Consider the following 13,227-nt stretch of genomic DNA (forward strand, 5'->3'; position numbering starts at 1 on the left):
TTTAAGTCTCTATATACTATTTTTATTTCTTTTTTTCTTTCAAAATACATAAATAAAATATAAAATATGGTGAATCAATCTTAAAAAAAATTGGACAACTTAATTTACGACAATTCCAAATATGACATTTTAAAAAAATGTTTAATAGTTTTATAAATTAAATTAATTTGTCATTAAAAGAAATTCTTACCTTTAAATTTTTAATAATCATAACTGAACTATCATGAGATTATCAATATTTATCATGTACATATTTATTTTTTATTTTGTAAATTTTTTCTATAATGCAACTTGTTTATCGAGTTTTTCGGAAGCTACAAATATATCGAGAAGTAAGAGCTAGAAAGAAAGGAAAAGAAATGAACAAGATCACAATTTTTACGTAGTTGGGGCGTTAATGAGTCTTAGTCCACGAGTCAATAGTATTGAACTTTAGAGAGTTTAGCAATGGAGGTTTTTTGTAAGTTCAGCAGTGTTTATGCGTACATGAAAAATTGGGATTCCCGCTACAGTACACAAATAACCCTATTAATAGGTGGTCATGTAGCTTGAGCCGGACTAATCCGGGCCCAATAAGGATATAAGTATAAGTGCTCTCTAATGGAGCTATAATACAAGTGTGTAACATGATTACAGGTTGTTTAGTCTAGGCCCACTGGGTTGGCTTAAGCGTGGTATAGCCTTACAGTTGTCATTTGTACGTTGATACGGACTGATGCGCGTGGGCTACCAGGGGGATTCTGGGGACAAGATATGTCATAGTAGTGGCAGTACCGATCCCTAGGAACATTGTACGTTTCGTGTGTATCCCTTTTGCAGGTTAGTTGAGGAGACCAACTGCCAAACTTCTCGAGGACACGTTAGTTGTATGATGGACTAGTCTTGTTCTACCAGGACGTCTGGTCCGGGTTCATTTACCGAGGTTCAGGTTCATTTACTCTGGCCCGGGCTGATTTACCAAGGCTCGGGTTCATTTACCAAGACGGACATCAGTTAGCGATGACAGATCGAAGAACGAATCTTGGTAGCGAGTTGGATTGTGAGGATGGACCCAGAAACTTCATCCGGATCTCACATGGTGGGATCTGTCCCCTAGAATGGACCGTCCACCGCAATGATCTAATTCTAGGAGGATGGAGATTGGGTGCGTCCATGAAGAAGATTCGGGCCTACGTCTCAGGTCCGAGCTCTTTACTATGTCTACGATTATTCGCCAGTCATTGGACTTAGGACGGGTTTGGGACTTCGGACCCCTGGCTCCTCAGTATTCGCTGGGCCCTGATAACTGAGTTTTAGACTCATTTATCTATGGGTTTTTTTAGGAAAAATATTAGGTGTTTGTTTTGTTTTGTTCTATTTTACGTTTGTTTTTGTATGTTTTTCAAGTGTCGAAGGACTTAGGTGTGGAAACATAGACAAAATGACAAAAAGTGGTGGAAAATGTGTTTCGGAGTACTTCCTGCGACCGTAGGAAGTGTGTCTTGCGACCGCAACTTCAGAGGAGTTTTGCATTTCTAGAGCATTCCTGCAACCACAGGAATGGCATCCTGCGACCGCAGGATATGTCTAAAAAAGAGAAAAACGCAGATTTTTAATTAAGGGCATTTTAGTCATTTTATGTTTAACAAAACACTAATTAGGTTTAAATGACGATAAATGAGAGGGAATGAGGCACTTTTTGATATCTGGACTGAGAGAGGAGGCTAAGGAGGCTTTGGATTGATCATCTAGAGTTCTTTTCTTTTCTTTTTAATTTTAGTTTATGTTAATTTCATGTTTATGGATTTCTTAATGATAAACATGAACTAAATTTCTGTTTAGGATTTCTAATTGACTCTCTTGAAATTCTATTATGATTTAATGCATTTATCTATTTCTTCTTCATCTGAAATCTATTCAGTTTGTGTTTATTGTTTATGTAATTGATTGATCACCTTTTACATATGATTTATGAATTTGAATCAAAATCTGAAAAGTGAGATTTGAATATGCTAAAATTGAATAGACATAGATTTTAATTTAGAACGAGAGTATCAAATTGGTTTATGTGATGTATGGCTGTATTCATTGCTTCCTATTGTTGGAATTGACCATAGAAATATAGGGAATTCACATTAGGTCGATTTTTCTATTTCTTCATTCGAATAGTTAACACTTTTGTATGCCTATCGTTTCAGTGAGAAGAATTTCAGTAACAATTAAATTAAAGAATAATAGAGTGGATAGTAGAGAAGATTAGGATTCCTAATTATTTTACAGTGAATTTAATCTTGTGTTTTTGTTATTATTTGATTTCTACAGTTTTTATTTATTTATATTTTCTTGTTTTAAAAATTCACAAATCTAGGTTCATTAGTCAAATAGAAACTAAAAATTAATTATTTGGTAATTGATAATTCAATCTCCGTGGGAACGATATCGGTCTTACCGGAATAAACTACAAAAGCGATTACGTATACTTGCGTAGCTTAATTTTCGCAACAAGTTTTTGGCGCTGTTTCCGGGGACTGAAAAATTATCAATATTAAAATAGTTAATTTTATTTCTAATTTAGCTGTTTTCTTTTACATAATTTCTAATTTGTTTGGTTGTGGTTGTTCTTTATCTCATGTATTTTCCTCATATGCGCAGTAGAAGGGGAGTTGACAGTCCAATTCCAATTAATCTTGAGATTGAGAAAGAGTGCAAGCGAAACAGAAAAAACAAGAGGGCTGAAAGTTCCACTGTTGTTACAGCAGATATTAATAACAACAGTGTGGAAAACATGAGCGGGTGAGCACAACAAAATCATAATCCTGCCCGTCCAAGAGCTCTACGGGACTATGTACTCCCTACTGTCACAGGGGTACACTCATGCATCCGTCCTCCAGCAGTAGAGGCAAATAATTTTGAGATCAAACCTGCTATATTGCAGATGGTCCAAACTGCGGTTCAATTTAGTGGCCTCCCCACTTAAGACCCCAATATGCACATAGCCAATTTCCTGGAGTTGTGTGCTACTTTCAAGATGAATGGGGTGAGTGATGATGCCATTAGATTGTGTTTGTTCCCATTCTCACTATGGGAGCGAGTGAAAAGTTGGCTTAATTCACTTGAGCCCAATACTATCACCACTTGGGATGCTCTATGTAACGCCCTGGATAGCCAAGACCGTTACACTGTGTGTTTGTAAAGTTCCAGACTTGCTAACCAAGTCATTTAAATAAAATCGTGTTATTGAAGCTGTTGACGCGGTTCTTCGCCAACAGGTAATTAAGAGAAGAAGAGGAAGGGATTAGTGCTGAAAGTAGAACCGTCACAGATATGAAATCTTAGAGAATGAACTATGTGACTCAAGACACGTTTTTTTAAGTGGTTCAAAGGTTAAAATCCTTCTACTCCACTAGTCAATATTATTGATGTATTCTGGGTATTTGGTTTACAAAGTATATGGCTCTTCAGAGACTATTTTTTCCAACCCCTATCAACTCCCAGGGTCCCCATATTTATAGGAGAAGGCACCTGGAAGTTGGTAGAGAGGTCATCACGTGACCTTACCATTGGTCATATCAACTCTGTAACATTTATGATTAATTCCTAAACCTGACACATAAGTGTGGTCTAATCAGTATGTAAGGAGATAATGGGCTGCATGGTCCAATCCAGCCGTGGGTGTCTGAATGCGCACGTTCCTGATGCGTGCCCGGAAAGTCAGGGAGATATCAGACACGTGATGTCAGATATAGGCACGTTTATCTTGCGTGTGTTGACTTCACAAAGGATCAGGAATCCACGAGCATCAGCTCGCACAACGAGCTTCTTTACCGACCCAACCTTCGGCCTGAAGGACTCCTCCCCCCAGTGTTAGGCAGCATTGGCGAGTTCTTGAGGATACCTCGAGCTAAGTGGGTACGACCTGGAAAACCAGGTCTCTGACCTAGGGAGGCTTACGGACTAACCTTGATTAGTCCGAGGCTCGACCTGCTAATCAGCCCGTGGGAAAACCAGGGCGTACAGAAACTATTAAGGAACTAGGGTTAAAAGCGTTTTGGTCTCAAAAGTTACGTTATCATTAAGAGACATTGTTTATTTACACGGGATCCCAAAAAATATCAGTTTAACGACCATTTACCAAAAGTTACAAGGTTAAAATACATTAACCAGCCATACTAAGGCAAAACGAGCAGTTAGGTAATCCCTGTCCTGTCACACTCCTCGACCATGGTGATCGAACAGCTGGCTATGTACATTTCACCTCGGAGCTCTCCACCTCAGGCTTGGTCCAGCTTGCCCTTGCCTTTACCTGCACCACGTAGCACCCGTTAGCCAAGGCCCAGCAAGAAAACACAACAACAACAGAGCATGAACAATTAACAGACAAGTCAATAACTCATATTGCATCACACAGACTCAGATATATCATCAATCAGTATAATCAAGTATTCCACATACTAGGCATTTTAGTTCATAACACAATTCACAAACGATAACCAGGGCTAGCGCCCTCAGGCTGCTCCCTCTGTTATCCCGTTGTTCTTGGCTCCCAGTGGCCAACCCGCGCCCTGTGCGCTGATATCAAGTACGGCACTTGATAACTCTACAAAATAGAGTTATTTTACCATGTTTTACATGCTAATTGTTGCTTAGTTCATAAGTTTTTAATTAACTTATTAAGTTTTTATGTAATTTTTAATTTATTAGTCTTATTGTAGTTTTCTAGATTTTTATATGTTTTTATAGATATGTTATTATAATATGTTGTAGTTTAATTATTTAAAATTAGTATTGTTAGTTTGAATGCTAAAAATATGATTTTATTGAAATTAAATGTTATGTAAATTAAATTTTAATTAATGTTTTCATGGGAGTTATATGATATATTTTATTAATGAAAATATTTAATTTTAATTTAGTTTATAATTTATTGTGTAGGAAAATTATTGCCCTTGAAAAGCAAGAAAATCAAAGGAAAGATGATAATTTTGAAAGAAAGTAACAAGAAAAATGGTGTTTCTCCAAAAGCCCAACCACGTGAGGCCCACTCTAGGCCCAACCCGTGGCCCCCCCTCCAACACCCAACCACCACATTGCTGCCATTTCCCTTATTGAGCCCAACAAAAATGCATTTTGTCCCTTTGTCCCCTATGACAAAAATGCCAACTTTTTACCCTTTTTCCTACACATTTTCACCACAACATCATCATTACACCCTATAATTTACCTCTACATACCATATTTATTTTATTTAATTAATCTAATCAATTTAATTAATTTAAATTGATTATTTTAATAAACTCACTTTGGCTATAAATATGGACTTTCAAGACCATTTTTGGGGTGCTTAATTTTTTGGTTACCATCTTTTTCTCTCATTTTCTCTCTACCATTCTCTCTTCCATTTGGGTTTTTCAAGAGCATTTTGCAAGTATGTATGTCATTTATTTTGTAATTTCTATTCTAGTTATGTGCTTCTAATCTTTTTCATAAGATTATTAAGATCATGATGAAGCAACTTGTAACTAGGTAATATTTATGTTGTATGTTGATTTCCCTTGTAATGCAACAAAGTCTATGGATTTTTCTTCTTCATATATTTCTTTCATCTTAAATATCTTGTATTTTAGATTGTTAGAACATTTTTACACTTTGTTCTTCATTAGTGCATAAACATAATATTCTTTGTGTAAGATGTGTCATTAAATTGTACACATCCATGCTTAGAACAAAAATATTATGTTTTGCCTTATAAATAATGTTCATTGATTTATTTGTTATTTCATTAGATTGATTTACACTAAATGCTTTGAAATTATAATTTTGAAAAGTGAAGAAAAATCCTATCTTTTTATAAGAAAATTGTGCTTAAAATTATAAATATTTTTGGAAAATGATAGTTTAAATTATTTTAACTATCACTAAAACTTGGGAATCAATATACTAATAAATATTATTAAACTTACATTTTGTGGATTCTAGTATCTTAATAATCTTTTCTTTTAATACTTATTTTCAACTCATTATTGGTTTATTTTCATTATCTTAAAAAGCTTTATTTTTCAATATTTCATTTTATGTTCATACTATTAAAACTTATCAATCTTTGGAACTAGGTTAGAATTTATTACTTTTGATTTAAAATAGTTTCATTTTCGATTTTAGACAACTCCTTTGGGTTCGACATCCTTGCTTACGATCACTATTCTATATGGACGATTCGTGCGCTTGCGATATATAAATTTTTAAACATACCCGTTTAGGGTCCATCAGCACTCTTAGGCCGCTTTTACATGTCCCTTGGCGTGATACCAACATTGACACGACACAATTCTTGGGAGCACTTGGTCCCATCACCAACATTTACCCGGGTGCAGTTTTCTTACCTTTCAATTCACTGGTTTCCAATGCCACGAAGCCGCGAGCACGGTCCTCTACCCCGAGCCTCTCCAAAGTCCTAATCACAACACAAATGAAACATCCTTTGTCACTAATCAATCCAAAGCTACCTCCCCGAAACCAATCCCACACTCTCAGAACCCCCAAATCCCTAAAACAATGCACCGAAGACATCCCCCGAACCCCCGGAGCAAAGGCTCAAAATTGCAAATTCTAACATCCTGAAAATTGGCCTAGCGCCGCGGCGCTGCCCTATAGGGCCGCGGCGCCCAGCAAGTCAGAGAGCACACACACCGCCCAGAAACAGCCTTGCGCCGCGGCGCTCCTTCGCGAGCCCAGAAAATCTGGGTTTTCCCTGCGTTTTTCCCGAACCCAAATCACTCCAAACCATCCCAATTTCATACCTAAGCCCCAAAACCAATTTAAAACCCCACATAGACCAACCAATAACCTATAAACATTATAATCTAGCTCAATTACACAACCACCCACAGAATTCACACTTAAATTCAGATTCAAACCCTTGAACCAAAGCTTGAGAAAAGTGTAAACCAGTCCCTTTAGATTCTTAAACCATAACAGCTACGAAAATTTAAACATGATACACTCTTACCTCAGTCAAGAACCCAGCTTGAACTCTCCTCAACTCTAGCTTCAAATCACCTTCTCTTTTGATTATTCCAACTCTGAATTCATGCAAAACCAGCCACCAACTTGCTTCAATTCATACTCATCATCTAAAAACCAGACTTGAAACTTAAACATATTATAGCTAAATCCTTACCTCTGAGTATTCTTGGCCTAAGCTTGCTTGATAACTTCAAACACCCCTTGATTCTCCTTCCAAGAGCTAAAGTTCAGCTTCCCTTTTCTATCTTTCTTTTGTTCTACTTCTAGGTCTCCAAAATTCAGCATAAAACCAACTTCCCAAAATGCTATACGTAAGTGTATTTTCCTTCAGCTCAAACTCACCTATTTACTGCCAAAAGACCAATTTATCCCTCTATTAGTATCCCTTTCTAACTAGACCTCAAGGGATTACTTGTCCTTTTACTAGCTTTACAATTCTACCACCTCTCCAACAAAACTTGTTACCCTCTATGGTTACTAACAGTTACACAGGTTACCAAAACACCAGTTACCACTATCTAGCTTTCTAGGACCGTCTCGGCACGTGCATCACATTGAAATCACCGCACCCACGTGGTACAAATCACATAACATAATACACATAGTCATATAACATGCTTAAAATCATAACCATGCATCTAAATCATTAAAATCACACATAATTCCCATTATGCCCTCCAGGCACACTAATCAAGGCCCTTAAGCCTAATTAGTGAATTTGGGTCGTTACACTCTAGCTCAGAAGTTTTTAGCGAAGTTCTTTCCACCTGCTAAGGCTGCTAAATTGAGAGGGGAGTTCAATACCTTCTCTCAATTTGAGGGAGAATCCTTGTATGATGCTTGGGAGAGGTTCAAGGACTTAATCAGAAAATGTCCCCACCACGGTATTGAGAAGTGGATGTTTGTAACGACCCAAAATCGCTAATAAGCCTTAAGGGCCTTGATTAGTGTGCCAGAGGGCATTAGTGGAATAATTGTGATTAAATGAGTAATTATATGTTTATTAAAGTTTATATGATAATTGATGGTATTATGTGGTAATGTGATATGAAATAAATATGTGATGTATGTGAGAACCACATTATTATGTGGACAGGTTTGCTGAGCACGACTCAAGACGATTCTAGGGTTAGATAGCGGGAAAAGTCACAACGGGGCTTAAGATATGACTTTGGATAAGTCGGGGTTCTTTTAGATAGCGGGTAGCGATTTGGATTATCGGGTCATGGAAATAAATATATGGAGATATATTTGAGGTTAGGAAGTCTAGGCGGGAATATTAGGGGATTTTACCATTTTGGCCTCGGGGATGGTTCCGGCACCCCGAGCCTCAGGATTAACTTAACATGTAAGTTAGACATAAGGAAGCTTTTAGAAGAAAAATACAAAATGACTAAACACTCTTGTCTCAGCTCTCTCTCACGCTCAAGGGAAAATGTAGAGTCCAAGAACTTTACTTAGCTAGTTATTTAGTAGTATTATAGTATGTTTAGTATTATCTATGTAACTGTGGATTTTTGGTTCAGACCAGGAATTAATTGGACACTCATAGTAACACTTGTAGATTTTCTAAGTTTAACCTATAGTTTAAGAATATTAATTTTAACCTAAGGTTTGATTAATATGACTGATATTGATGGTGATATTTATTATATTATAAGGTTTAGATAGACCCAATAAGATAGTAACACTTATCATATGTACAATTATTAAGAAATTATTATTTTAATGATAAAATAAGATAAATATAAGACTTAGTCTTCACCAAAATCTGATAGGAGCATGACATTTATCACAATTTTATTTATTTGTGAATTAGGTTGTAAATAGATTTTTCGTACCTTTAGGGTACTGTAACTTCCGACCTGTTTTTGACCCAGTTATATTAGGAATTTCGAAAAATAGTATTTCTTAAAAGTTGTAGATAATTTAATGAGCTTTCTAACGGTATAAAGAGAGTCCAAATCGGAGTTCTACAGAGTCAAATATGTTGATTTTACTGAATGGGAGTTTAGAGTTACGAGATTTAGGGAGTTAGAAGTTAGGATTCTATTTGTTTTTATTATTTGAAAAATCAAGGTTTGAATCCTTAAATCTCTCTGAAAAATTTGAAAAATTCTTAAGCCTTTAGCTGAAGGATATTCAAATATTTTCAATTAAATTTATTATTTTTATTCAAAGCTAAAAAGAAGATTTTTATTCCTAGAACTCTATAAATAGGACCTAGTACCCAGCCATTATTCACCTTTTACTCTAAGTTCAGAGGCTGCAAGATTGCTAGGAGAGTGTGAGAGTTAAACACCTGGGTTGGGGAATCATAAGCTTGATCATCATAAGCTTATCAAACACTTTGGGAAGTAAGGTTTTATGGTATTTCGGTTTGAGGTGTAGATAGGTCTTACAAGTCTTTGAGGTAAACCCGAAACTCTTTTTCATTTGTTTCATGTTATTTTCTTTCTCAAAGCCATCTACTCAGTCCCCTAACCTCATTCTTATTTTGGTTAGGGAATCCAAGTTCTTAAGCACATAAGTTGTGGTAAGCATATTTCTCAATGGTTTAGTCTTCCTATTCATTTTCATTTCCTCTTCTTAAGACTCACTCTTTCTCATATGGTTTAGGAGTGTTCCAAAAGTCCCAACTCAGTCCATCATATCCCGGTAACTTTGGTAAGGAAAATAGGCTAGAATCTATATGTTTATGTTTATGTTATCTTATGTGTTATGTTATGATATGTTATGAATATGTTATAAATGTGTTTGTTTGTAGGCTTGGGCTTATGCCCTATTTGACTAACAAGACCCCAAAAAGATTGTGGGTATATGCCTATTTAGCTGGTAGGACCCCACTAATCTCATGGGCATAAGCTTGTTTAGTCTATGGGACCCCAAGTAATAATGACCATTATAATAAGTGTATTATGTGTTATGATATGTCTTTACGTTATTATGAAATTGATTTGTATGACTATGTGTTAGATTTTTCCTTGCTGGACATTAGACTCATTCCTTTATGTTTATGTGCAGGAAATAAGCTTTAGAGGCAGAAAGATTCGTGACACTTAGAGGATGTGTATCGATGGTGAATGGAGTCAAGGGGCCGAGCGTTATTTGATTCGAGGATGTAGTCTCATTTTAATTTTTATGGTTTTATATGTATTTTCCGCATTTTCTTATGTAATTCTTTTCATTTAAATCATGTTTTGTTTTTAAAGACAATGGGATCCCATATCCTTCTTAGTATTCTATTTTGTAAGTAACTCTTATTTTGTCAAGTTACTCAATAAAATTATGGTATTTCCGCAAAATTGTAAGTTTTATGTATAGTTTCGTTAATGGTCCAAATAGTCTAGATTAGTGGGTCATTACAGAAAACAAAAGGAAAGGAAACACAGAAAACAGGGGAAACAAGCTTGAATTTCTGAGATTGGTGGTGAGGATTTGGAGGTTTAGCTCAGGAGTAAATCAAGAACTAAAACAGGGATTAAGGTAAGCATCTGATCTTCTTTTATGTGGTTGAATTCTGAGTTCTAGCTGGGTTTTGGTTAAGTGTTGAAACAAATATGGTTTTGATGTTCTAAGGTAGAATTAAGGAGGAAATTTGGGAACTTAGCTTGGTTATGGCTTGGTGAAGTGATTCAACAACAAAGGTAAGCTTCAAGTCATGGTTTAGAGGTCTTAAATTGGGTTTGAATGGCTGGTTTGAGTAGTTTTAACTCTTGAGTTTCAGAAATTGAAAAGAGAAGATTAGTGTGTGCTAGGCTGTATTTTCTGTGGAATTATGTTGTTTAGATCATGCTAAAGGAGTTGGGATTAATTGGTTAGGAGTTGGGGAACTTTGGGATGGTTTTAGGTGAGGTTTCAGACTTAGAAATGGTGTAAATTCTGGGTTCGAAGGGGAGGGTCGCGGCTCTTTTCTAGAGCGCTGCGGCCCTAGCATGCAAAAGAGCCAAGAAGGCTCAGCCAAGGGAGAGCGCCGTGGCGCCCAAGGCGAGGGCCGCGGCGCGTGTATGGTTCAGCGTGGGTGTTGGCTCTGTTTTGGGGAAGGGCTGCGGCTAGGCTTCAAGGGCCGCAGCCCTTGGTTGCACACATGAGTTTTTGAGGGTTTTAGGCACGGGAAGGTGGTCTAGTGTGCTCGGGTTTGGTTTCACCACCGTGCTTGGTGGAATTTGGAATCCCGAGAGTTAGTTTTGTAATTGGAAACCTATATTGGAGTATTAATGGAACCCTATACTTTGGTTGTGACTAGGTGATAAGGACTTAAGCTCGGGAACGGATCGTGCTTGAGAGGCGTTGCTCGTAATTCAATAACTGCACAAACTAAAGGTAAGAAAACTGCACCTGGTTGAATATATGTGACGGGACTAAGGGCTCCCTATTGTAAATGCTTGAAAAGATGGTATTATGCCATGCAAGCCATTTGGTGAACCAACGACCTAAGGGTGCCAAGGGTTACACTAGCGCACAGGGCGCGGCTCGGCCACTAATAGCCGAGGACAGCTTATTATGCACTGAGCTCGGTTTAAGCGGGCCGAAGTCAATGGGTTAAACAGAGGGTGCGGCCTAAGTCGTCGGCCCTGAATATTATGTGATATGAGTATTATATGTGGTAGAATGTATCTTGAATTGGATTGCATATGCTGAATACCTATTGAGGATTATTTGATGGGAATACATGCATATTGAACTATTTGTCTGTTATTATTGTTTGAGTTGTTTGTGATGTTTTCTTGCTGGGTCTTGGCTCACGGGTGTTACGTGGTGCAGGTAAAGGCAAGGGCAAATTAGATCAACCCTGATTGGAGAGCTCAGCGAGCTGAATGTACATAGCCAGGTGCTCGACCGCCACAGTTGAGATCTAAGCAAGGACATGGAACCTAAAGACTGTCTGTTTTGCCTTAGTATGGCTAGTGGATATTCATGTATTTTTTGGAGTCTGTAAACTTGTTCTAACTTTGTTTTCATATGGTTTCCCATGTTTACTACAATTTAAATATATGAAATGAGTCTTTTGAGACCAAAACCTTTTTAACCTTAGCTTTTACATGTTTAGTGACACGTTCTCAAATTAATGACTTGATTAGCAAGTCCTGCACCTTTATAAGTACATAGTGTAACGGTCTTGGCTATCCAGGGTGTTACAATGTTAGTCCACAACTTTTACAATGGTTTGTGCGGTACCACTCGCACAATCATTGATGCAGCAGTGGGAGGAGCGTTTATGAGCAAAAGTGCTAATGAAGCTTATGAACTCTTAGAGGAAATGGCCACTAATAATTACCAATGGCCAAGTGAACGAGCGGGCAATAATAAAAAGGTTGCAGGGGTTCACGAATTAGATGCAATCACAGCCTTAACTGCTCAAGTTGCGTCTTTAACTAAGCAATTGCAATAAAATACCATGTCTGCCCAGGTTGTGCAAGCCCAAGTAATGTGTGAATTGTGTGGGGGGTCTCATTCTTTTGACCAGTGCCAAGCTGTTTTAGATCCTAACAATGTTCCATTAGATCAAGCTCAAGTTCAGGCAGTGGGTAGTTTTCAGAGGCCCTACAACAATCCTTACTCTAACTCATATAATCCGGGGTGGAGAAACCATCCTAACTTTTCCTGGAGAAATAATCAAGGCCAACAACAACAATTGTTTCAACCACCGTATCAGCGGCCTATGACTCAGGCTCCACCACAAGCATCAACCTCTCAACAACCTAGGCCGCTGTTGTGAATTTTCTAACGATTAAAATATGCGCAAGTATACACAATCGACAACAAGTAATACAGTGATAATGTATCAAAGTTTGTCTCCACAGGGACTTTCCAACTAAATTAATGTAAAATCAACCAAAAACAGTTTATAATACAGCAACCAAATCAAGAGAAATTTTGAATGATTAATTCTGAAAATAAATGTAAATGAGCAATTTAATTCAACTAAAAATCAGAGATCAAAATGGAAGAATTCTGGGTGGATTTCAGATATGAGAAAAATAGATTTAGGTGGTTAATTCCCCTCGGTTCGTTCCAGTTGCTACAGCAATGGTTCAGCAATGGGTCAGCAATTTATGTCACAATTAACAGATTTCGTAAAACCCAGTGAGTTTTTCCCAAAACTTACTATCTATTGTTTATAACCTCCCTCAATACATTCATGTATTAAAACAGACTATAAACAATCCATCAAGCACCAAATCTTTGGGTTATACAAGGCAGCAAAATAGTCCTATTCCACTA

The 13,227-nt window shown here is 37.1% G+C and overlaps 1 non-coding gene across 1 annotated transcript; it reads right to left on the bottom strand.

Annotated features, from left to right (window-relative positions):
* Positions 1 to 7,783: 7,783 nt before the first annotated feature.
* On the bottom strand, positions 7,784 to 7,890 carry LOC133820700 (small nucleolar RNA R71). Its single transcript, XR_009887102.1, has one exon. It is a non-coding gene; the product is annotated as a small nucleolar RNA R71 (small nucleolar RNA).
* Between the last annotated feature and the right edge of the window lie 5,337 nt (positions 7,891 to 13,227).

The sequence above is a fragment of the Humulus lupulus genome, chromosome 2, assembly GCF_963169125.1.
Source record: "Humulus lupulus chromosome 2, drHumLupu1.1, whole genome shotgun sequence".
Taxonomy (NCBI): Eukaryota; Viridiplantae; Streptophyta; class Magnoliopsida; order Rosales; family Cannabaceae; genus Humulus; species Humulus lupulus.